At 46.0% G+C, this 22547-nt stretch overlaps 1 long non-coding RNA gene across 1 annotated transcript; it reads right to left on the bottom strand.

Annotated features, from left to right (window-relative positions):
• Window positions 1–11692: 11692 nt before the first annotated feature.
• On the bottom strand, window positions 11693–22289 carry LOC140843411 (uncharacterized). Its single transcript, XR_012121147.1, has 3 exons — window positions 21788–22289; window positions 18831–20178; window positions 11693–14186 (listed from the first exon to the last, which is right to left on the bottom strand). It is a non-coding gene; the product is annotated as an uncharacterized lncRNA (long non-coding RNA).
• Between the last annotated feature and the right edge of the window lie 258 nt (window positions 22290–22547).

Below are 22547 nucleotides of genomic sequence, written 5' to 3'. Positions count from 1 at the left end.
CAACCATTGTGGAAAGCAGTATGGAGGTTCATCAAAATGCTCAAAACAGACCTACCATTTGACCCAGGAATTCCACTCCTAGGAATTTACCCTAAGAACACAGCAATCAAGTTTGAGAAAAACAGATGCACCCCTATGTTTATCGCAGCACTATTTACAATAGCCAAGAATTAGAAGCAACCTAAATGTCCATCGGTAGATGAATGGATAAAGAAGATGTGGTACATATACACAATAGAATACTACTCAGCCATAAGAAGTGGAAAAATCCAACCATTTGCAGCATCATGGATGGAGCTGGAGAGTATTATGCTCAGTGAAATAAGCCAAGCGGAGAAAGAGAAATACCAAATGATTTCACTCATCTGAGGAGTATAGGAACAAAGGAAAAACTGAAGGAACAAAACAGCAGTGGAATTACAGAACCCAAAAATGGACTAACAGGTACCAAAGGAAAGGAACTGGGGAGGATGGGTGGGCAGGGAGGGATAAGGCGGGGGAAGAAGAAGGGGGGTATTAAGATTAGCATGCATGGGGGGGAGGGAGCAAGGGGAGGGTGGGCTGCACAACACAGAGAGGACAAGTAGTGACTCTACAACATTTTGCTAAGCTGATGGACAGTAACTGTAATGTGGTTGTTAGGGGGGACCTGATATAGGGGAGAGCATAGTAAACATAGTATTCTTCATGTAAGTGTAGATTAAAAATTAAAAAAAAAAAAAAGAAAGAAAGAAAGAAAGAAAAGGGGGTTACTCCTTGACAGGATAAAACTATTGCTAAATCAAAGATCAACGCATGCTTTAAATATGCTTAATGTTGATCACTTAAAGGGTGTCAGATGATCAGCTATGGAGGTACTCTTTTCTGATAATATTCCTTTCTCTTAATTAAAAAAAAAAAGCAGTTACTGTGTGCTGACCTCCAATGAGTTCTGCACAGTGGTATAGAGGGCATGTCAAAGTGTGGGCAAAGGATCTGTTTGTTTCTATGCAGAAGATCAAGGCCTAGCTTGGATACCCAGAAAATGAACTAAGATACAATATGAGGAGGAGCTTCCAGCATCAGCACTCTCTGGAGGACTTGTGCAGGGGGATGATCATCAAAAAGCCTCCACAGGGATCCGGACGATGCTGCGGTTGTGGCTGCATCCAGCCCACTGTCTCCTGGACTTGCCATAGGAATGAGGAGGGAGATGTCTAGGTTGGCATGTGCATACAGTGAGACAACGAATTTGACCGGATCTGTACTGTTGGAACTCAACCAGGAGTTGGGAGGGGTGCAAGTTGTAGCACTCCAAAATCTCATGACTATAGACTATCTATGGTTAAAAGAACATATGGGATGTGAACAGATCCCAGAAATGGGCTGCTTTAATTTGTCTGATGGTTCAAGTACAGTTGGACAATATCCATCATATCATAGATAAATTTTCACAAATGCCTAGGGTGCCTAAATAGTTTTCTTGGCTTCACTGGAGATAGATGGTAATTATAGATTTGCTTTGTTTATGTCACCGTATTCCTATTATGTTAATATGTGTGTGCAAATTAGTTAGTAGTTTAAAACCTATACATACTTAAGGTACTATACAAGAAGATATGTCAAAGAAATAATCAATCCTCCCATGTTTCCTTCATATGCTACATCTATAGCTTTTCTTCTTCCTTCCTAATTACAACCCTTAAATGGAATTCGTGCCTCATATCGAATTTACCGAGTATCATAATTCCTCCAGGTGGTAAAGATACCTTGAGACAAGTGCTGGGCATAGAAGCCACAGGGCATAAATCTGCAAAGAAGTAAAAAGCTAACCTTTGCAAACAATATGGCTTCTCTCTCACTTACCAACTTTACATTTCCCTGTATGGCCCCGGAAGATGACTGTTTAGCCAGAGATGGGTAAGATTCCTCAAGGGAGGAACAACCTAAGACAGGCACAGTCGCAGGGGGGCCATCAGGTGAGAATTTGGGGATCAACAGAGGTGAGGCTCAGAACCTCACCCCCCCTGCTTTGAGAGAAATCTTCTGCATCCATGGATGTCTTGCTGCCCTTGTCTAGCCTGGATTAATACTTAGTCCATAGGCACACACCTGATCATCTGATCATCTACATTTGCCCTCTTACAGCACTAAACTATGTTTTCTACCTTTATCTTGCATCTACCTACCACTTCAGCATTTTATTAAAAATAAAAATAATAATAATAATAGGAGAAATGTGGGATCAACATATAAATCAAGTACAAAAATCAAACGAATATTCATATTTGACTTGATTGTTTATAGGTCATAATGCATGATCAAAACCGAAAGTTTCTGTGATGAATGCCCTTGTACTGTTCACCATGTAAGAATTTATTCACTGTGTAAGAATTCATTCACCATGTAAGAACTTGTTCGTTATGCTTCAGAAGATTGGAGACTGACGAGAATTAGGCTTGAGATGGATTAATGATTGTACATTGAGCGTTGACCCCCCTATACTGAATTTTATTGTTGTTAACAACCATTTGATCAATAAATATGAGAGATGCCCTCTCAAAAAAAAAAAAAATGTCCCACTGCAACTGAAAAAAAAAAAAAAAAAAGGATAGAAATCATTAAGGGATGATGATTGTTTGTGCTGTTTTTTCAACCATATATTTCATCTTTAGATGGTAACTATTTAATCCATGCTGTGATTTAATTTTTTTTAATTGAGGTACCTACAATAAAATGTACAACTCAAAAAAAAATAAAATAAAATAAAAATAAAAATAATAATAATAATAGAGGGAGAAATGTGGGATCAACATATAAATCAAGTACAAAAATCAAACGAATATTCATATTTGACCTGATTGTTTATAGGTCATAATGCGTGATCAAAACCGAAAGTTTCTGTGATGAATGCCCTTGTACTGTTCACCATGTAAGAATTTATTCACTATGTAAGAATTCGTTCACCATGTAAGAACTTGTTTGTTATGCTTCAGAAGATTGGAGACTGACGAGAATTAGGCTTGAGATGGATTAATGATTGTACATTGAGCATTGACCCCCCTATACTGAATTTTATTGGTGTTAACAACCATTTGATCAATAAACATGAGAGATGCCCTCTAAAAAAAAAATAGAGTGGGAGAAGTGATAAAAGTCAGCTTTTGGGTTTTAAAATAATCTTTTCATAGCTTTGTTAAGATATAATTGACATATAATATTGTGTAAGTTTAAGGTGTACAACGTGTATTTGATACACTTGTATTGCAAAAGGAATTACCACCACAGACCACAGCATTAGCTAATACCTCCATTATGGCACATAATCATCATTTTTTTTATTGTTGTTGTGAAAACATTTAAGATCTGTTCTCTTAGCAACTTTCAAGTATATAGTATGGAATTGTTAACTGTAATCACCATGTTATACATTAGATTTCTCAGAACTTATTAATTTTCTAAATAGTTGTACTCTTTGATCAACAACAACTTATTTCCCCCATCTCCCAGACCCTGAAAACCACCATTCTGCTCTTGGCTTCTGTGAGCTCAGCTTTTTTAATTTCACATGTAAATGAGATCAGTGTTTGTCTTTCTCTGTCTGACATTTCAATTAGCATAATACCCTTGAGTTCCATCCAGGTTGTCACAAATATCAGGATATCCTTCTTTCCCATGGTTAAATAATATTCTATTGTGTGTGTGTATATATACCACATCTTCTTTATTCATTCATCCATCTATAGACATTTAGGTTATTTGCATATCTTGGTTATTGTGCATAATGTTCCAGTGAACATGGGAGTGCAGGTATCTCTTTGAGATCCTGTTTGCATTTGCTTATACCCAGAAGTGGGGTTGCTGGATCATACAATTGTTCCATTTTCAAGTTTTGAGAAACTACCATTTTGTTTTCTGTAGCAGATGCACCAATTTACATTCCTACCAACAGTGTATGAGAGTTCCCTTTTATCCACATCCTCACCAACACTTGTTATTGCCTGTCTTTCTGATAATAGCCATTCTAACAGATGTGAGATGATATCTCATTGTAGTTTAGATTTGCATTTCCCTGAGGATTCCTGGTGTTGAGCATCTTTTCATGTGCCTGTTGGCCATTGGTATGTCCCCTTGGGGGAAATGTCTGTTTAGTTCCTCTGCCCATAATTTCATTGGATTGTTTTTTGCTCTTGAGTTGTATGAATTCTTATATTTTGGATATTTACCCGTTGTCATATATATGATTTGCAAATGTTTTTTCATATTCCATAGGCTACCTTTTCATTTTGTTGGTGGTTTCCTTTGTTGTGCAGAAGTTTTTGAGTTTATGTAGTCTCACTTGTTCATTTTTGCTTTTGTTGCTGTAATATTTTCAATGACCCAAAGGCATCTTTTTTGTTAGCCAGTTAACTGAGAAAGCAAGGAAATTGAGAGTTCATGCTACCCTCTATGGCATGGCTTATTAGGCTAAGTCAGGTTGCACATATTCAGGACCTCAAATGTTATAAATGACTAGAACAGAAATTAGCTCCACAGAGCCTGCAGAAGGCATACTGGGCAATGAGACTGTGGGGCAGTTTGCCTGCCTCCTGTCCTGGAAGCTCAGGACACTGCTGTCACTGGCTAATGATGATGGCAAATGAGCTCATGTCTTATGTCTATTACTGCTCCCTTGATAAGCACCCAGAATGTGTACCCAGACACTTTTGTGAGAAAACTAATTAGGTTGTTCTATACAGAAGAAGCATATGTTAAAACATAATGAAACTTCTGAGATCCCAAATAACCAGACTTACTGGTGTCATTATCAAAGTGCCACCATTTTTTTTCTGGTGGTGTTACTGCTTAATTGAAGCCCATCAATCAGTTCAATCAATCCATCAAAATCTGCTGAGTTTGGACTGTGTGCTCCACACCAGACTTAGAGACTGAGACAACAGAAACTTTCTAAACATAGTCACTATCTTTCAGGACTGGCAGTGTATTTGGGAGCAGCAAAGTGAATATTTAGGGCACAGCTATGGGAGAAACTGGGCTGTGCAGGGCTGAGCCAAGGGCAGCAGCGGTCTGATGAGGAGAGAGCTGTGTGGGCTGGAGCTGCTCTGTAAGGCTTTATGACGGAGCTTGATGAGCCTGGTCTGAGAGGAGCTGCAGCATTTGGATGGGCAGAGGGAAAGAGGGAGGGCATTTGGGGGTCATAGTGTGGGAAAGGGCAGGGAGGTAGAATTCAGCTTGGTGTGAGCTGGGCATCTGAGCTTGGCGTGAGCTTGCTGTCAGCTCCATCAGAGGGCGTGCTGTGGTGAGTGTGGGGGACCAAGCCCTGTCTGCACTGTCAGTGGAGGGCAAGGGTCCTGCCCACCGTGGGGGAGGATGAGGGAGGAGATGGCAGTGAGCTGGGGGAGTGTCACAGGAGTCCTGGGGGGTGGGCAGAGGATCCCTCCTCACTCACAGTCCAACCTGATGTCCCTGGGCAGCTCCAGGAGCTGGGACGATCCAGAGCCAACAAATGACGTTCTCTCTGCAGTTCTCACACAAGAAGCCACCACGAGTCTGGATGATTTGGGTAAGTCCCTGAACCTCCTGCCTCAGTTTCTCTTCTATCCAATGGGAATACTGGTACATTGTTGGGAGTATGAGTACTTCATACATTGCCTGACACAAGTGGTTTTGTTATGCGTTTATGCATATAATACATGTACGTTTATATTAATACTATACTTAATACATAATTAAATTATATGATAAATATGACTATATAAAATGTAAATATGTATTACAAATGTGTATAATATGTATAGTTTATATTTTATGACTATATCATTTATACTTACAATGTATTTATATATGACCACATGAATTATTTTATAATTTATAATGCAATTTGTATTTATAAAATTTTATTTATACTGATATGTATAAATTTTAACTACATTTACCCTTTTAATTATTTATAAAAATTGTGAAATACACTTATAATGACCCTGGACCTCATGGCTTATCTCTGGTTCCTTTTTCTTCTGGACTTGGGATGAGGATTTATCTCCAGGTAGACAGGAAAAAGGAAATCCTGCGTGCGTGCTCCATCGTTTGGTGCCTGGGCATCTCCTCATTTCACCTCGGCTTGTGGCTCTGTTTCGAGGATGAGTTGACCAAACTCACAGGAGTAAAGCTGCTTGTCTTGACATGGGCTTAGTTAGGAGCGGAGTGAGGCTGGGCTGGTCTCACCTCAAGCCCCGTGCCTGTGCCAGGACACTGTGCTGCTTGGATGACCCCTGCAGGATTTAAACAGACCTTCTTCCTCATCACCTCTGGCCTTGACCACAGACTCTTGGCCCCTTTGACAATATTCACCTCATGTGCTTGTTGTTAGAAAAATGCAGAGCCACCAATACCAGCCAAGGCAGTTAGGGAGACCTGTGGGCTGTGCTGATGGCTGGCCTGTGCAGTGTTTCTGCCAGGCTGGACCCCAGGCTGGGCCCCCTGCTGGGACCCCACTGGGGTGGCTTTGGGACAGCCCAGCACACTTAGGACCTGACATCAGTACCTTCCAGCACATGGCGCTGGCATGCCATCTTTGTCAAGTTTGGTTTGTATAAAGAGAGCACTGTCATAGAAATGTTCCCTTTGTTACCTCTTGAGTTGTCCACACAACTGGTACTGTCTTCTCGTTGACTTATTTAATTACATTCAAGCTTACTTTCGTTGTAATTGTTTTGTCTGGCACTTTTTACATACTGCACCACTTTTTACATACCAAACATAGGGAGGAAAAATAAACCTGGATTTTACCCCCTGTCCAGCATCTTTACAAGCAAGGTGTCCGCATTTGGAGCTGCGGGGGCACAGACAAATCGTCAGGGTCCACTAGGACTTCTTTTCAGTACAAACAAAGCCCTGTATGTATGCAAACAAAGGCCTTTTGTTCTCATAGACTCTGTTCCAAGTGCTGTTTCTTGGAGGGCTCACTACATGTCCTGAGAGTATGTGATGAGTGGACAGTGGCTCCGGGCAGGAAAGGCTCTGGGCTCCTTTCCTCACCACTTTTTGCCAGGTGTTCCTTGGGCTCATCCTGTGGCCAATCTGCTTTCACCTTTCCTGATCCTGCTCAGCCTCTGAGGGGCCTCAGGACGCCTAGGGGAACCTGCAGTGGGCGCTCTGCAGTGTGCAGATGTCTGAGTCCACACTGCCGAGATAAGAAACAGCACCCTCCCAGTGCACATACTTAAGTATCCTTTTCTTCTACACGTAAGGTTTTGAGAATAGTCCAATGTAAGAGCTCATCACAACTTTGAAGAAATTCCTTCTTATGAACTATCTCACCTGTTTAAAAGGCAAGGAGTGTGTTCATGTGAAACAAGGCGTGAACTGATACAAGGCCACAGGAGTATGAACCGAGCCTCATGGGCCCCCCGCTTCTGTATCATGCAGACGCACCTCATCCTTGTGCCAATGCTTGCTTCATTCCTGCCCCCAATCCTGGCTACTTATTTAATCTTCTGGCCTGCTTTGACCCTAACCCCAGATAGGTATGATGATAGAAAATGGGTTCATTTGCTGTCTCTTGCCGTTGCCCCTAAGCCAGTGTCTGATGTACTGGAAATGCAGAAAAGATTTCTAAACCACACAACCACAGAATGTCTATTTTTCTTTGAAAGTTCAAAATATCAATCAAAACACTGTTGACAAGGATTCTTGGTAGGCCAGTCAAGGAAAGACAACCCCTGCCCATCCACCTCCCCTCCCTCCAAGGTGGTTGGAAACAAACTGCCATCAGGGAAGCCAGGGTTTGGGGCATGGAGGGCACAAAGGGAGCTTGTACTTGGCAGGTGGGCTGGAGCCTTCCCACATTGGAGCCCTTGTTGTGGGGCTTCTTTGCATTCTTTAACCATGACTTTTAAATGGGAGTTTGTGATTCTGTGACACCCTAAATTAATTTATAGGTCTTTTGAATTGAGAAGCATTGTGGGGTGAGAGGGAGGGAGCTTCAGCCCCTCTGGGGAGGAAGGGAAGCCTGGGACTCTTTCCTTGGGGCTGCTCACCCTCCAGAGAGGCACGCACTGGGGGCTGCCAGCTTCAGGTTTCCTGTATTGTCTTTAGGCTTTAGTTCTCCCTACTTTGGTTTGGAAAGTCACCTTCCTACAGTTTCCCCTTGATTTCAGCAGTCTCTTTCCACATGTCCAGGGCATGGTGTTACCTCAGCTTTTCTGTTAGAAAATCTCACATGGAAGGGCTGCAGGCTCCCCTAATTGCCTGCCCAGAGGGGAGGACAGATGGGCAGAGAAGAGGCAGGGACCAAGCTCTCCTCCGACATAGTGGCCCTGATGTGGAATTCCTGACATGGGTGAATGAAATAGTTTTGTGTAGGGGCTGAAGGAAGGTGAGGATCTCACAGTCATTTCTTCTGTCCCTCTAAGGGGAGAAGGGAGGCTGGTTCTTTCATGTCATGATACCTGTCTATTAGATCAATTTTCTTTTTTGGCAAGGAATAAAAAATAAGAATACTGCTTATTTAGTATTTATAAAGTGTCAACACTCTTCCAGACCCCTCATGAAGATAATAACTCATTTAATCTGTACAACAGACCCATTTGGTAGGTATTCTGTTTGTGTCCTGATTTTACAAGTGAGGAGACTGAGGCACAGGGTGGTTGTGAGGCTTGGCTTAATGCTCGGAGCGTGAGATAAGACCATTGGTTGTTGCCAATCTCTTTGTGGCAATGATCTGAACCAGGTTCCCAGTAGGAGGGGCATGTCCGGCCTCCTAGATGTCACTCAGTGGCCCCAGCCCATCTGAGTTTGCTGGGCTACCTTTTATCTGTTACGTCTCAGTACTTAGTCAGCTGCTTCATTTCACCTCAAGGTCATGTCTTTTCCTTCAAGACGGAATCTGTTCCAGGGTACTGTGTGGAGGACCTGCCCTGCAGGGTGACCTGACCCATTTAGACAGAAGGTCATTCTTTCCAAAGCATTCCCTCAGCTCCAGGGAAGGTGAGCCAGGAGGTCAACCAAAGGTGACCTTGTTTTAGGTCTGTTAATTCACGGGCCTTGAATTCCTCAAATATCCTGAGAGTTTAGGAAGTGAAAATGTCAATCAGCCCATTGTCTTCAGCTTTTTCAAATTCTGGAGTAACCACCAAGCTAGTCTATTTGGAGAAATGTATAATCAAAGCTCAAATATGCACATAAAAAAAAAGAAAGCTCTTGAGTGTCTTACAGTGGGCATATCGGGAAGATGCTACAGGGGAGGATGGGCAGGTGACTGGGAGAATCTGGGGTGGTGTTGGGGGGAGGTGACCTTGGCCTCGCTGCTCAGCCTTATTCAGTCATTATTGTTTGCTGGCGACTCTGGATAGGCCTGGCTCTTGGTAGGAGCTCTGTAAATACATGTAACTTAATGACTAACTCAAGGGATGGACTAAGCCTATCAAGTCTGTGACGTCAGGCAAGTGGTAGGCTGCAGACCTGAGCCCCACGCAGCTGGTGGCCTGGTTGCCAACTCCTCTCCTGATCTTTCAGGCCAGGAGTGGAGCTCTGGTTGCTGGAGGAGTTCCTCCTTTCAGTTCTGTTATATTTTCACCATCTTCCTGTCTTACATTCACAGAGAAAACAGGCTGCCAGGAGGGAGCATGAACTTCCTTCCAGCACACCTACCACCCTGCCTATCCCCTCCTCACTGTCCTCAGAGCCTGCAGCTGCGGAGGAGGTCGGGCGGCTCCTCTGTGGGAGCCCACTTCCCCTCCCTGTTCCACCATCACTCCCTTCTCTTCTCCAGGGCCTCTGCCCTGCAATGACTCCGTCCCCACCGCCTCTTCCCCTCCAGTGAGCTCCTTCAGCTGGGCAGGCAAATGCAAACCTAGGCAGGTCTCATTCACAAGCTAAACGAAAGTTCCTCCTGACCTACATTCCCATATCTCCCTCTGGGCAGCTACTGGCCTGTCCTCTCCTTCCCTTTGTGGCCAAACTGGGTGAGGGTCTGTCTCCCCATCCTCACTTCTCACTCATTCCCAGATTCAGTTGCCACCAACACAGCTCTTAACAAGCCACCAGTGGACACTGTGTGGCTATAGAACCATGCCTCTGACAGCGCCTGCCACTGCCCAGCGTCTCAACTCCTCCCCATGAAACAGCCTCTTGGGCCTCGTGACACAGCTGGCCTTCTGGCTTTTCCTTCCTCCCTGGGAACAAGCCTGCCAGCCTCTCTGGCAGGAATCTTCCCCAGCTCTCCCCTGTATGGCGAACTTCTCCTGGGTCCTGTGCTAGTTTCTCCTCCCTGCACATCCTATGTGCTCTGCTATCAATTACATTTCTTCCTGTGGCCTCTGATGATGCAAATCAAGATGTCTTGTCCAGTTGATTCTCCTGAGTTCCAGGCACACACAATCCAGCACAAATGCTCATCTCCACGTGGTGTTTATAGAAACCTCAAATTCAGCACATTCTCTTATCCTTTGTCTGTAACTTACTTCTCCTGGACTGTCTTCTATCTTAAGTGAATGGGATTATTCTCCACGCAGTGGCCAGACCCAGAATCCTGGGAGTCCCCTTGACTTCTAGATCCTTCCACAGCTTGCCTTTCCACCATCTGATCAATCAGCACTTCCTATGACTTCTGTGCTTCGAAGGCTTCTTGAATCTGTGCCTGTCCCTCTTTGCCCTGTGATCCAGGCCTCCTCCAGCCCTTGCCCACGTCACTGAGCCTGACCCCAAGGCTCCTCTGTCTCAAGTATCACTGTTTCTCAACCCATTATTCAAACTAAAACTAGAGCAATCTTTCACAAATGTACTTTATTAAGTCACTCCTCTGATTAAAACTGTCAGTGTATTCTATGCATTCAGGAAGAAGCCCAAACTTATTAACTTACGTGGATTTTCATGTCTTGGCCCTGTCTCCTTCTGCTCACTTACATCTCCTGCCTCTGATTATCTGTGGCAGATTTTCACCTTCTTCAAGATATAAAATGTGGGGCAGTGTAAGTTTCCCTCTGCCATAGCAGTGTGGTCAACCGCAGGCAGAGTGATCACCTTGTGGTATGTTCCCAAGGTCTTTGACAGCTCCCTGGTGGTAGTCTGGGAATGGCCCCTGCCCCTTGGAAAGCCATTGGAGAGTTCTTTATGGCTGCAGGATGTCTGGAGCCTCACCTTGAGGGTTTCCAGTTTTTTATCTTCACTTCTTAACTATGAAAGTGGGAGGGAAAGAGGTTGATGGGTGCTTCCATATTTAAAAGCACCAAACTCAACAAAATTTATGTGGACATTGTAATTATTACTATGCTGAATTAATGAACTCTATCCTCTCCTTTTTTGGCTGGAAGAACATAAAAATCCCAATGAAAGGAAACAGATGTCATTGCTTTGAGCATTTCCAAAGGAAACTGCAGTAAAACACGAACCATCCCCTGTATAAAAGCCTGCTGTGTAACGGAGATGTGCTGATACTGTTTTCATTTGCCAGCTGTGTGTAAGTGGAGTTGGTGCCTCTGGCCAATTCAGCCCCCACATCAGAGTAATAACAACAACAGTCATGGAAATGTTCAGGAAATAAGCTCAAACTGCATTTCTAACTGAGCTCCGCTTTCCTTTTAACTGAAAGCCATGTAAGCGAAGTGAATCCAAAGGACGACTTGTGGGCTGGTAATTAAAAGTGATTTATGAACAATGAGAAGAGAGGATCATCAGGAAGAACGATCTTTGGTGATCAATTTATAAGCCCCCGTCAGCAAGCAAGAACTCTGGCTCACCCTGACTGCGAATGGGAGGCTGCGAGCGCTGCGGCTCAGGCTCCTTTCAGTTAGGCCGTTTGTGGACAACTGTCCCGCCTGCCTTCTGGGTTCAGGGCGTCGGACCCGGTGACTGGCGGCATGGATATCCTGAGGGCAGAGCAGCCCCCTCTGCCAGGGCACACTCGGAGGGGAGCGTTTATTCCCTCTCTCGAGCCGGGAGGTCCGTGTACATTATCCCTCTTACCAGTTTGCTTTCCTACAAAACGCCAGAGTTTTGAGTAGTTCTGTGCATTTTTTTAAAGTAGTGCAGGAGTCATATTTGCGATAAGCCATCTCTCATCTTTTTTCCTCCTTTCTCATCTTCCCGTTTCTTCCTCTTCTTCTCTTCCTACCACTGCAATTTAGAGGGAAATCAAGGGAAAAAAGAAGGCAGCGTGCACTTCTTAATACTATGGGAAAACCCAGTGGTAGCATTGATACTTTTTTATTTTTTAGGAGAGCAAGGCAGAGGCTTTTATTTAGAGATATAGCGAAAGGACAGAGCTCCGGCTCACACCAGGAGGGGACAAGAGATCCTGGGGTGGTGCTTTGTCTAGGGGTTTTATAGGCGGTTGAGAGACAAAGGGTTGGGATGCACACCTGCTACGTGGTCCCAAAATGTTTATCTTTGAAGAGACAGTAGGTTTCTAATTAGTCTTCCTGGTTATTTACAAGAATTTTACTGCTCTGATTTCCTCCCGGATAGCTTCCTGGTCTGGGAGCATATCACTCAAGACTGCCTGCTTTGCTCCCAAGGTGGGCTGAGTTACTGTCTGTTAAAGAGTGTGTTAAGAAACTTACTTTTTAACTAATTGGGTTTTAAAATGCAATCTTATTTCCAAGATGGAATCCTTCCTGTTTTTACGACGTTGTTTTGGGCTTGCTTGCTACATTGCCCAGGTTGCAAATCATTTGTTTAGGGCTGGAGGAAGAAAAGCAGCACCTGGGTAAAGTCAGAAAAACTAGCTGGGCCCCCTAGCAGGCCAAAGTAAATCCAACAATGGATTATCTTGCTTTGTTTTTTCCAGAGCCCCTCACCCTACTCTGTCTAAGCCCATGGTCCCTGTCTCATTCTCCCCTCTACAGACGGAGACCCTAGGTGCTGCTAGGGGAAAGGGGATGACAACCACTCTGGCTGCTCCATGCTGAGAGGGGGCGCAGTAAAGGGTGCAGTTAGTTCCCCATCACTGGTCAGTTGAGAGGGCCTCGGAAGATGGGCATTTCTATCTTGGGTTCCATTTTGATCACCATTTTCAGTTTTATGGCTTCAAAAGGATTTAGAAAACCAGCTCCATGTTATTGTAGTCCATGGGACTTCTGGGCCTGACATAGCTTGAACTAGCTTTTGGAGGTCCTGGAGTGAATATGTTACAGAAAATACTGGAAAACCTGGACTGGATCACTGACAGAACCAAGTGGCACTTGAAGGTCTTGGAGTTTTGAGGTTTATTTTACACCGGCAGGCCCAGAGGGGAGTGCTCTCCTAAGGTCTGAGTCCTGAGCACAAGCAAGGGGAGCATTTATATTATTTTGATATGTGGCATGTTGGCATGAGCAGGGCAGAAGAGGAGCCTGGAGGAGGGCAGGGGGAGCTGGGAGTGCTTTGCCAACTGGAGGAAAAAAGCAGTTTGCTGACCTGGATGGCTGTGTTGAATATTTTCCTTATCACTCCCCCCTCTGATGCCCCTTTAAACATTTCATTTTAGGGGGCATCATCTTTCTGGTTTATGATAGGTTTATAATGGCTTATATTTATACTTGTAATTGCTTTGAGCTAGGATTTTTTCCTTGTGACTCTTTTGTTAAAGTCCTGAGTACTTTGTGAAGAACACAAATGATTATGTTTTTATGCATCTGTCTGTATGGGTCTTGTGTGTACAAGTTGAAATGAGTCCTTCAGACTCTTGATAAACCTGTGCTTAACAAAAATATGCAGTTTTTTTCAGTCTTAATTTATTTTTATGCAGCTGAGCGTTACACTCAGGCTGGCTTATTTGAGTGTGAGAGGACGGGTGCTAAAGGTGGAGGGCCACTGAGGGCAGCTCCCTTGGGTGATGACCATGCACTTTATAACTTTTGTACAGTTAAACATTATAGAGAGGTACTTTGGAAATGTAGGCTGACACTTGAGTTCAGCTGGAGAGACGTGTAAGTACAGCAAAGCAGCTTAATGATTACCCAATAGACAATAGAAAGGGCAACTTTTTGAGGAACAGTTTAGTCAGAGGGGGCAGCAGCAGAGAGTTTAATGCCCAGGATGAGAGATTCCATTCTGGCGAGGGCCAGGATCCACGGCGTGCAGGTGTTCATTAGCCAGAGGGTAATTGTTGGATGTGGAGGCAGAGAGGATTCTGGGGGTCTGGCTGGGCCTTCTACTGATGTATTTCTTTGTCCGGAGTATGGGCTCTTCACACTCTGGAATGATGAACCCATGGAGTATGCCTGTAACTTTGAGGGCAGTAGGAGTGGTTAGAACAACAATATGGGGCCCAGTCTACTGAGGTTTGAGGGGATCCCTTTTTCAATTTTTGACTCAGACTGAGTCCCCAGCCTGTAAGGAATGTACTGAGGTCTCTAAGGACATCAGGGCTCTTTCTAAGGTATACTGCTGCAGCTTATTTACGGCAGCTCTTAAGGCTTAGAGCTGTTCTCTTACTCTCTTATTACCTATCTGCTGTAGGTTCCCTGGGAGGCTTCCTAGACACGGGAGAGAGTGTCCATACACTGATGCAAAAAGGGAAAAGCCTTGAGTCCCAGGTGTGCAGTGAGCATGCAGGAGGGCCAGGGGCAGTAGGTCCACATGCCACGGAGGCCAGTTTCTTGACAAAACTTAGCTAGGGTTCCTTTGAGGGTGCAGTTTATTTGCTTCACTTTCCCTGAACTTTGTGGCCTGTATGCAGTGTGGAATTTCCAGGTTATGTTGAGAGATTTAGTTAAAATCTGTAGTGCATCTGCTACAAAGGCAGGTTAGTATTGCTTTTTGAGGAGGGCTTCTAGTGCAGTTTTTCCTAGGTGGGTGAGCTGATGGTATTTGCTGACTAGATGCCTTCCGGTTGCAGTTGGGACAAAGATTTGTCTATCAGGCAGCAGCCATCATTTTTTTTTTTTTTAGGGTGGCTCCTTTAGCCATGGCCCAGTCATTCTCTTTTTCAGTGTACTTGGGTGGAGGGGCCTCCACTGGGGGTATTAGGCCATGGTGAGTGAGGGAAGGAGCTTTATCTGTTTTTATTGGCTGCTGTTTTAGCTGCTTTATCTGCCAGCTGGTTCCCCTGTGTTATAGGGTTGTTTTCCTTTTGGTGTTCTTTGCAATGCAGAATTGCTACTTTTTCTGGGAGACAGACAGCCTTGAGGAGTTTTAGTATTGTGCCAACTGAGAGTTGGAGAGGAATTGGTGTCCCTGTGTGTTTAAGAGGGACACAAGAGTATGGGAGAACTTGACACTTATTTTTTGTCTCAGAGTAAGTTTATCTGCTTTTTAATGAATAAAACTGTGGCTGTCAGTGTCCTGAGGCAGGGTGGCTACCCTGCCTCAATCAGGTTTAGTTTTTTTTTTTCTTTCGACAGGTATGCAACCGGCCGCTGCCAGGGCCTACCAGTTTATGTGAGAACTTCAAGGGCTACTTTTTTTTCATGTATGAAGAGACTGAAGGTTTTTTTTTTTGTATCTGGCAGGCCTAGGGCTGGTGTCTGTTCTGAAGCAGCCTTTATTTCCAGGAAGGTGGCTCTGCCTCTTTTGTCTAGACATGGGGTTGTCCGTATGGTTCCCCCACCATCATCCCACAGCCAGGGGGCTGTAGAGGGGTTTTGCCATTGCCAAAAATCCGGGAATCCAGATTTTGCAGAACCCGGTGGCCCCCAGGAACTCTTGTATGCCTTTCTTCATCTGGAGCTGAGATAAGGAGCTAATGACCTTTTTCTTCTTTGGCCTTAGTGCCCTTCTTCCCTGGGTGAGGAGGAAGCCCAAGTACCAGACTTGCTGCTGGCAGATTTGTGCCCCCTTTTTTTTATGAGGCTTGGTATACTGAGTCTGACAGGAGTTGCAGGAGGGCTTTTGTGCCTTTTGCACAATTTACCTGGGTATCACTGGCAAGGAGGAGGTCATCTACACACTGCAGGAGGGCGCAGCATGTGGCTTCCCTCAGAAAGCTGGTGAGGTCTGCGGCCAATGCCTCTCCAAAGAGAGTGGGTGAGTTCTTGAACACTTGCAGCAGCTGTCCATGTTAACTGCATCTGCCGCCATATCTGGTTCAGTCTATTCAAAGGCAAACAAGAGCTGGCTTTGGGGGACCAGCCAGAGGCAGAAAAAGGCATCCTTTAAGTCTAGGCAAGTGAACCATTTGGCAGACCCCAGGATCTGGCTGAGGAGGGTGTACGGATTTGGGACCACGGGGTGTAAAGAAACAGTCACTCTGTTAATGGTTCGCAGGGCTTGAACAAGCTGGTGCCCTCCTCCTGGCTTTTTGACTGGTAGAAGTGGGGTGTTCCAGGGCAACTAACACTCAGTTAGAATGCCTTCCTCTTTGAGTCTGGTCAGGTGTTCCTGGATGCCTGCTCTTGCTTCTTGTGAGAGGGGGTACTGCCGCTGTCTTTGTGGCTGGGCCCCTGGAGCCAATTCTACAATGACAGGGGCTTGGTTATGGGCCAGTCCTGGTGGGTCGTTTTCAGCCCAAAGTGAGGGGAAGTCAGCTCTGAATTCAGGTGGGCTACTGGAGAGGGTCTGGACACAGAATAGCCTCCACCCCTCTTCCCTGGGTGCGGTTATTGCCAGTATGAGGGACCCTGGCTCTTCTTGGCCTGGGTTTAGTTTGAGGCTGGTGTAGCCAGTTGGTTCAAACGTTATTTGGGCTCTGAGCTTTGGGAGTATGTCTTGGCTGAAGAGGGGAACAGGGCGCTCGGGCAGGTAGAGAAACTTATGTCAGGCCTTGTGGCCTCCAAGTTCACATTGGCGGGCTTGGCAGAAGTGTTGCTGGACTGCTTTTGTCCCGGTGGCTCCGAGAATAGTTGCAGTCCTTTTACTGAAGGGAATTACAGGGAGGGTGACCACAGAGTGTTCTGCCCTTGTGTCAACCATAAAAGTCATCTCTTGACCCCTACTTTCATTCTGACCCTGGGCTCACGGGGGCTGAGCATGAGAGAGCCTGGTCTTTGTCAATCTGCGTCTGTTCCTGCCAGACTAATGAGCCTGTCCCCGTGGAGCTCCTCCTGGCAGCGACCAGGCTTCAGGGCTTTGCCTCTGTTGGGGCATTTGTTCTTCCAGTGCCCCTTCTCTTCACAGTAAGCCCACTGGTCCCTGGCTAGGGGTGTCCTAGGCTTCCCCCTTCTTGGTGGCTGGCTTTTTCTCGGTCTTTTGGTCATCTCTCTTTCTTTTAGGGCAGCTGCCAGGAGGCTGGCCTTTTTCTTCATTTTTCTTTCAGCCTCTCTATCGGCCTGAACTTCTCTGTTTAGATATACTTTGTTGGCAGTTTTAATCAGTTGAGTGATATTTATCCCGGCAAAGCCTTCTAGTGTTTGGAGCTTTTGTCTGATGTCTGGGGCAGCTTGAGCTACGAATGAGGTGTTGACCATTTGTTGACTCCCTGGTGACTCAGGATTGAAGGGGGTGTAGATGCGATAAGCTTCACGCAGTCTTTCATAATAGTCCCCAGGAGACTCTCTGGGTTGTTGAGTGACTGAAGATACTTTGGTCATGTTCGTAGGCTTTTTGGACCTGTCTTTGATCCCCTGGGGGAGGGCATCCTGATATCGGTGCATCTGGTGCTGACCCTCAGGGGTGGTGAAGTCCCACTTGGGGTGCTCCTCGGGGACAGCAATTTCAGCCCATGCACCCCAATCAAGGACCCTGGCTGCCTCCTCTCTTCCATTGTGAACAGGGTGTAGAAAAGCTGTTGGCAGTCTTTCCAGGTTGGCCAATGGGTTTGGAAGAGGGGTTTCATGAGGTCAACCAGGCTTGTGGCTTTTCTGACGGGGTGTTGTGTTCTTAATTGAAGAGGTTAGTCATGGAGAAGGGTTGATAGTAAAACATGGACTGGCCGAGCTGGATGGTCCCATCTTTATCAAGCCTTTCAGGCCCCTGCGGCATCTGGAGGGTGCCTGCTCCCAGCCAAGGGTACAGTCTGGCTGTTGGTCAAGGGGAGAGTGGGTCCACTGGTTCTGGAGTTGGCGGGGAGGCTGACAGTGGCAGGGTGTCTGGGACTGGGAGGCTGGGTGCTGCTGACCTTGGGGCTGCATAAGGTGGGGGCAATATTGGCTCTTCCTTTGGGTCACCAGCAAAAATTTGCGGAGGCTCAGGCTTCTGTTGATTCTTTGCAGGCTTCTTTGTTGAGGCAACTAAGACCCTACCCTGTCCCTGCCTGTTGCAAGCAAATCGCACCCAAGGGGGAAGCATCTGGGCAGCTTCTAACCAGCAGTTAAAGTCTGGGAACGATCAGGATGACCTGGATCTCTAGGGATGACCCGCCAGGCTCAGTGGATTGTTGGGACATCTAGGGTTCCTTCTGGAGGCCACCCGAAATTAAAGGTGGGCAATATAGATTCACACAGGGTTTTCAACCTGCTAGGAGTTCATTTTACTCTATAGTTTTCTGAAAATCCCTTTCTGAAATTCTTGATCATAGTGTCAAGGACTGTGGGTTTACTGTGCCCTAACCCCATGATGTATCCATGGACGGTGCTGTGACAACAGACAAAGAAGGGGTGCCTGCTCTAGAGAGGAGACCAATCAGATGCCCATCCATTCACACTCCTCTCGGAGACTTTGGTCAGACTTGACTAAGGTGCACCTGTATAAGTCCCAGGTCAGCCGAAGCTGACTCACTATTATGTCGTGGTGGCCAACAGTGAATGCGGATGAGGGCCCACTCAGATTCCATAGCTCAAGCTGTGGAATCACAGATTCAGTACAGACTGAATGACTTCAGCTGCCCTGCACATTCACACACACACACACATACACCCAGGCAGACCAGAGTTTAAACATTCCCCCTCTGTGAATGTCTACCTGTGAGACTTCTAAGAAGTCTCCAGGAGGTGATCAGACTCCCCTTCCACCTCAAGGGGTGGGAACTGGCTGGGTCAGGGGCCCCAGGGCCTTACCGGATTTGATGTCGGAACCAGGTCCTCACCTGCCAAGCCTCCTTGAGTCTGGCGGGAGTAGCGGAGTGAGGCTGGCCCAGGGCGACAGGGCGGGAGACTGCCGAATGGTCAGGCAGGGCGTGCCTTCTCCGCGGTCTGTTCCATCACCACCCCGCCATTGCTCCAAACTGGTGGCAACAATGGGCCAGAGCAGGTGGGTTTCCCAGTCAGGGAACCAAATGTTATGGAAAATACTGGAAAACCTGGACTGGATCACTGGCAGAAGAACCAAGTGGCACTCGGAGGCCTTGGAGTTTTGAGGTTTATTTTACACCAGCGGGCCCAGAGGAGAGTAATCTCCCAAGGTCTGAGCCCTGAGCACAAGCAAGGGGAGCATTTATATTATTTTTATATGTGGCATTTTGGCAGAAGAGGAGCCCGGAGGAGAGCAGGAGGGAGCTGGGAGTGCTTTGCCAACTGGAGGGAAAAAGCGGTTTGCTGACCTTGACGGCTGTGTTGAATATTTTCCTTATCAAATCAGAGACATTTTATGAATAATTTGGAATGTACACCCAATACTTAATTTTAATTATAGCACAGGTCTTACCCTGTGCTGCTGTTAAGATGTCTAGTGCCATTCTATTTTGCATAACTGCTTGGTGCATTAGTTTAACCTTAGTATTAAGGTCTTTGAGTAAAATTGGTTAAGGATTTGATATGCCAAATTACATCTTCTAAACCAAGAGATGGTATAAAAATGTAGGCTATGTGACCATATCAGTGAAAAACACCCCTACTCCATTGATGTTGAGGGCTTGGGAAGTGCAAGGTGTAGGATGTTCTAAACCCAACGTCCTTGCAGCCAAGAAGCTCAGTTACTACGCTTTAGTTCACTCATTCTTAACACCATGCTAGATTACTTAGAAAATCTTCACTAAGCATGAGGAAGTAAAGGCTCTCTTTAAGCATTCTTTCTTTTGAAAGATTTAAGCCAGTCTGTATTAAAGATAAATTTCTTCTGTTTCAGAGGGTCTAGTTTAAAAACTTCCCAATTTTTGAGGACAACGATGAACCCAATAAGTAGAATAGATTTTCAATAAATGGATTTAAAAAACCAGTTTTATATTGGAATAGATCATGGGACTTTTGGCCATTTTCCTTTCTTGTGGCAAAATTAATTTAGCTGCATAACCTTATTATATTGTATATTTCTCTCAGGGGCCAAGCCTCTCCAATCAGAAAGTTTGTATTGAGGCCAGAAGAAGATAAGACACTTCTTTTTCAGAGTTTGGGGATCAAATGGCTCCCAACTCTTTAGAATGCATGCCAGAGGTGTGTCTGGCTTTAAACTTGAAGAGGAAGCTCCCATCTGAAAGAGAGAGAGAAAGACAGGTGTGTGACACCTGGCCGGCCTTTCCTGTGAGGGCGTCCCCTCTCCTTGTAGCCTGGGTGACAGTGGTCAATTAACTCCTCTGCCAGGCCTACTGGACTTAACCACTCCTTACCAGCATGGCCTGCACCTTGCCTTGATTTCCCTCTTGCTTTCCCACTAAGCAAGAGTTGCCTCATAGCTCTGGCTTTAGTGGACCTTACCAGTGTGATCTTACATTACACCTTTTGGGAGTTCTAATCCAGACCCTAATTTTTTCTGCACAGGCTTTAGCACAATACACTCGGGATCATTTTTGAGAGGCCCCTGCCTGTGTGATAAAGTGCAGAGACTGTGTGACCTCTCACTGCCAGAGCAGTGGTTCATCAGAGTCACAGCCTGTTCCATTTTCCTGGGGCTGCAGAAAAGGAAATGCCATACACCAGGATGACTGCCTCTAAGGAAGAGAGGTCAATAGAATGGAGCCATTTACATGTTGGGCTCAGTTTACAGCTTGACTACTTCACAAACCTGATTTAACACTACACAGGAGGAAGTGGCACAGTCCCAAGAGGACCTCTTCGAATGAGGAGCAGGAGAACTTTTTCTAAGGCCAGTGATAAAATTCAGACAGAGGCTGCTGTGGACAGTAGTGAAGGGGGAGTCTATACTCTCAAACACCAGTTTCTGCCACTGCCTGGGAATTATCCTGCTAGTCACCCACTGTAAGAAAATCTGCTCTGTGAGACAAGAGGTCAGGGGTCATCTGCGACTCTCACATAGGCAGCAGCCTAGCCAGAGGTTCCCTCAGCACTATCAGATCAATTGGTTCCAGCCAAGATCCAAGGATGACTGTCTACTAGTCTGGTCTGCCCTCGGAGTCTGCAGATTAGGATAGGAAAGTAGGAAATTGGCTCAGCCACTCCCTGACATTCCCATCTGTCCGGAGGCGGGGGATCAAGGAGTGGCAGACACTGGGAAACCATTCATCTGAGACTCAAGACTGGTAGCCAATGCTAGTTGTCTTTTAAGTGACTAACTGGTGCCCAGACACATTTTTATGAGATAAAAAGTACAGCATTTAATCAAGAATAAGAGCAAAGCATAGATCTCCTACCTTGCTGTGGTGAGTATCAGCTTCCATGAAATTGATAAAATTAGAGAGTTAGGAATGCCCCCTGCCTCACTGAGGCCAGGGCGGCCTGAAGAAGCAGGTTGGAAGTCAGAGAGACAGAGAGACACGCCTCATGGATACCCAGACGGGCTGTCGGGGCCTGATTGCAGACACGTGGGCCTTTGAGAAGCCACTGACGTGCAGCCTCAGCCTAGACTCTCGCAGTTGCCCACGGCCTTCCTCAGTCCCTCGTATCCAAGGAGATGCCTTTGAAAGGGAATCCTGGCCTCCACTCAGCTGATATTCCCGGCTCCCAAGGGGGATGGGGGATTCACTGAGGGAGACGCAGGGGAACCTGTCGCTCCAGACTTTGAGATGGGCAGCCGGGTTAGTCCCATTTAAGTGGCTGACGAGCGCCCGATTTTGAGTGCCATAGATGGCTTCCTTCTATAAGGACAGTGAAAGAAAAAAACAGGCTCAGATGCTGATACTCACCTCCGAAGTTATCCTGGACGAGCCCCCAAAGATGACGCCGGGGTACTTGTTCGTGGAGTCAAAGAGAGAACTTTGCAAACACCCAGGGTAGGAGAGCAAGGCAGAGGCTTTTATTCGGAGATAAAGTGAAAGGACAGATCTTCCGGCTCATGCCAGGAGGGGACAAGAAAGCCCCCGCATTGATACTTTTTGATGGTAGAATGCAGTGGGGGAGGCATTCTAGCCTGTGAGCTGGAGATGAGCTGGTCTTTGTGAGAGATCGCTGCTCTGCTTGGCTCTCTGCCACCGTCACCGAGATCAGGAGGCCTGTGAGCTGCAGCGACTCCTGTGTGGCCCCTCCACTCACCCTGACCCCGGTTGTGCCCCACAGAGCTGAAGCAAGAGAATGGCCCCATTGTCACTGTCACCCAAGCAGTTGCTTTGATATATGCCTTCTGTCTTTTAGGCTGCCTGGATACCAGGGGGCTTGAATCAATGGTTGACTAAAATTAATAGGGGGCTTGAATCAATGATTGACTAAAGTTCATTTCTAAATGAAATGTGGTCTGGATTTCATTTCAACTTAATGGTCCTTGTTCTCTTGTTGGACTTTTTTTCTTGTTGGTTCTGAAGCAACTTTAAAAGGACATGGAGGGGTGTGCCCTAAGTTTGATTTGTGGTTTAGCCATCTACTTTTAAATTAAAATACCTGGAAACAAAGGGGTCAGCTTTTGGGTCTAGAAAATGAATTGAAGGAGTCTGGGGTGGGTTGGGGGTTGGG

The sequence above is a fragment of the Manis javanica genome, chromosome 9, assembly GCF_040802235.1.
Source record: "Manis javanica isolate MJ-LG chromosome 9, MJ_LKY, whole genome shotgun sequence".
Lineage (NCBI taxonomy): Eukaryota > Metazoa > Chordata > Mammalia > Pholidota > Manidae > Manis > Manis javanica.
Note: the sequence above shows the minus strand (reverse complement) of the source record. Positions and strands in the feature narration are given on the sequence as shown.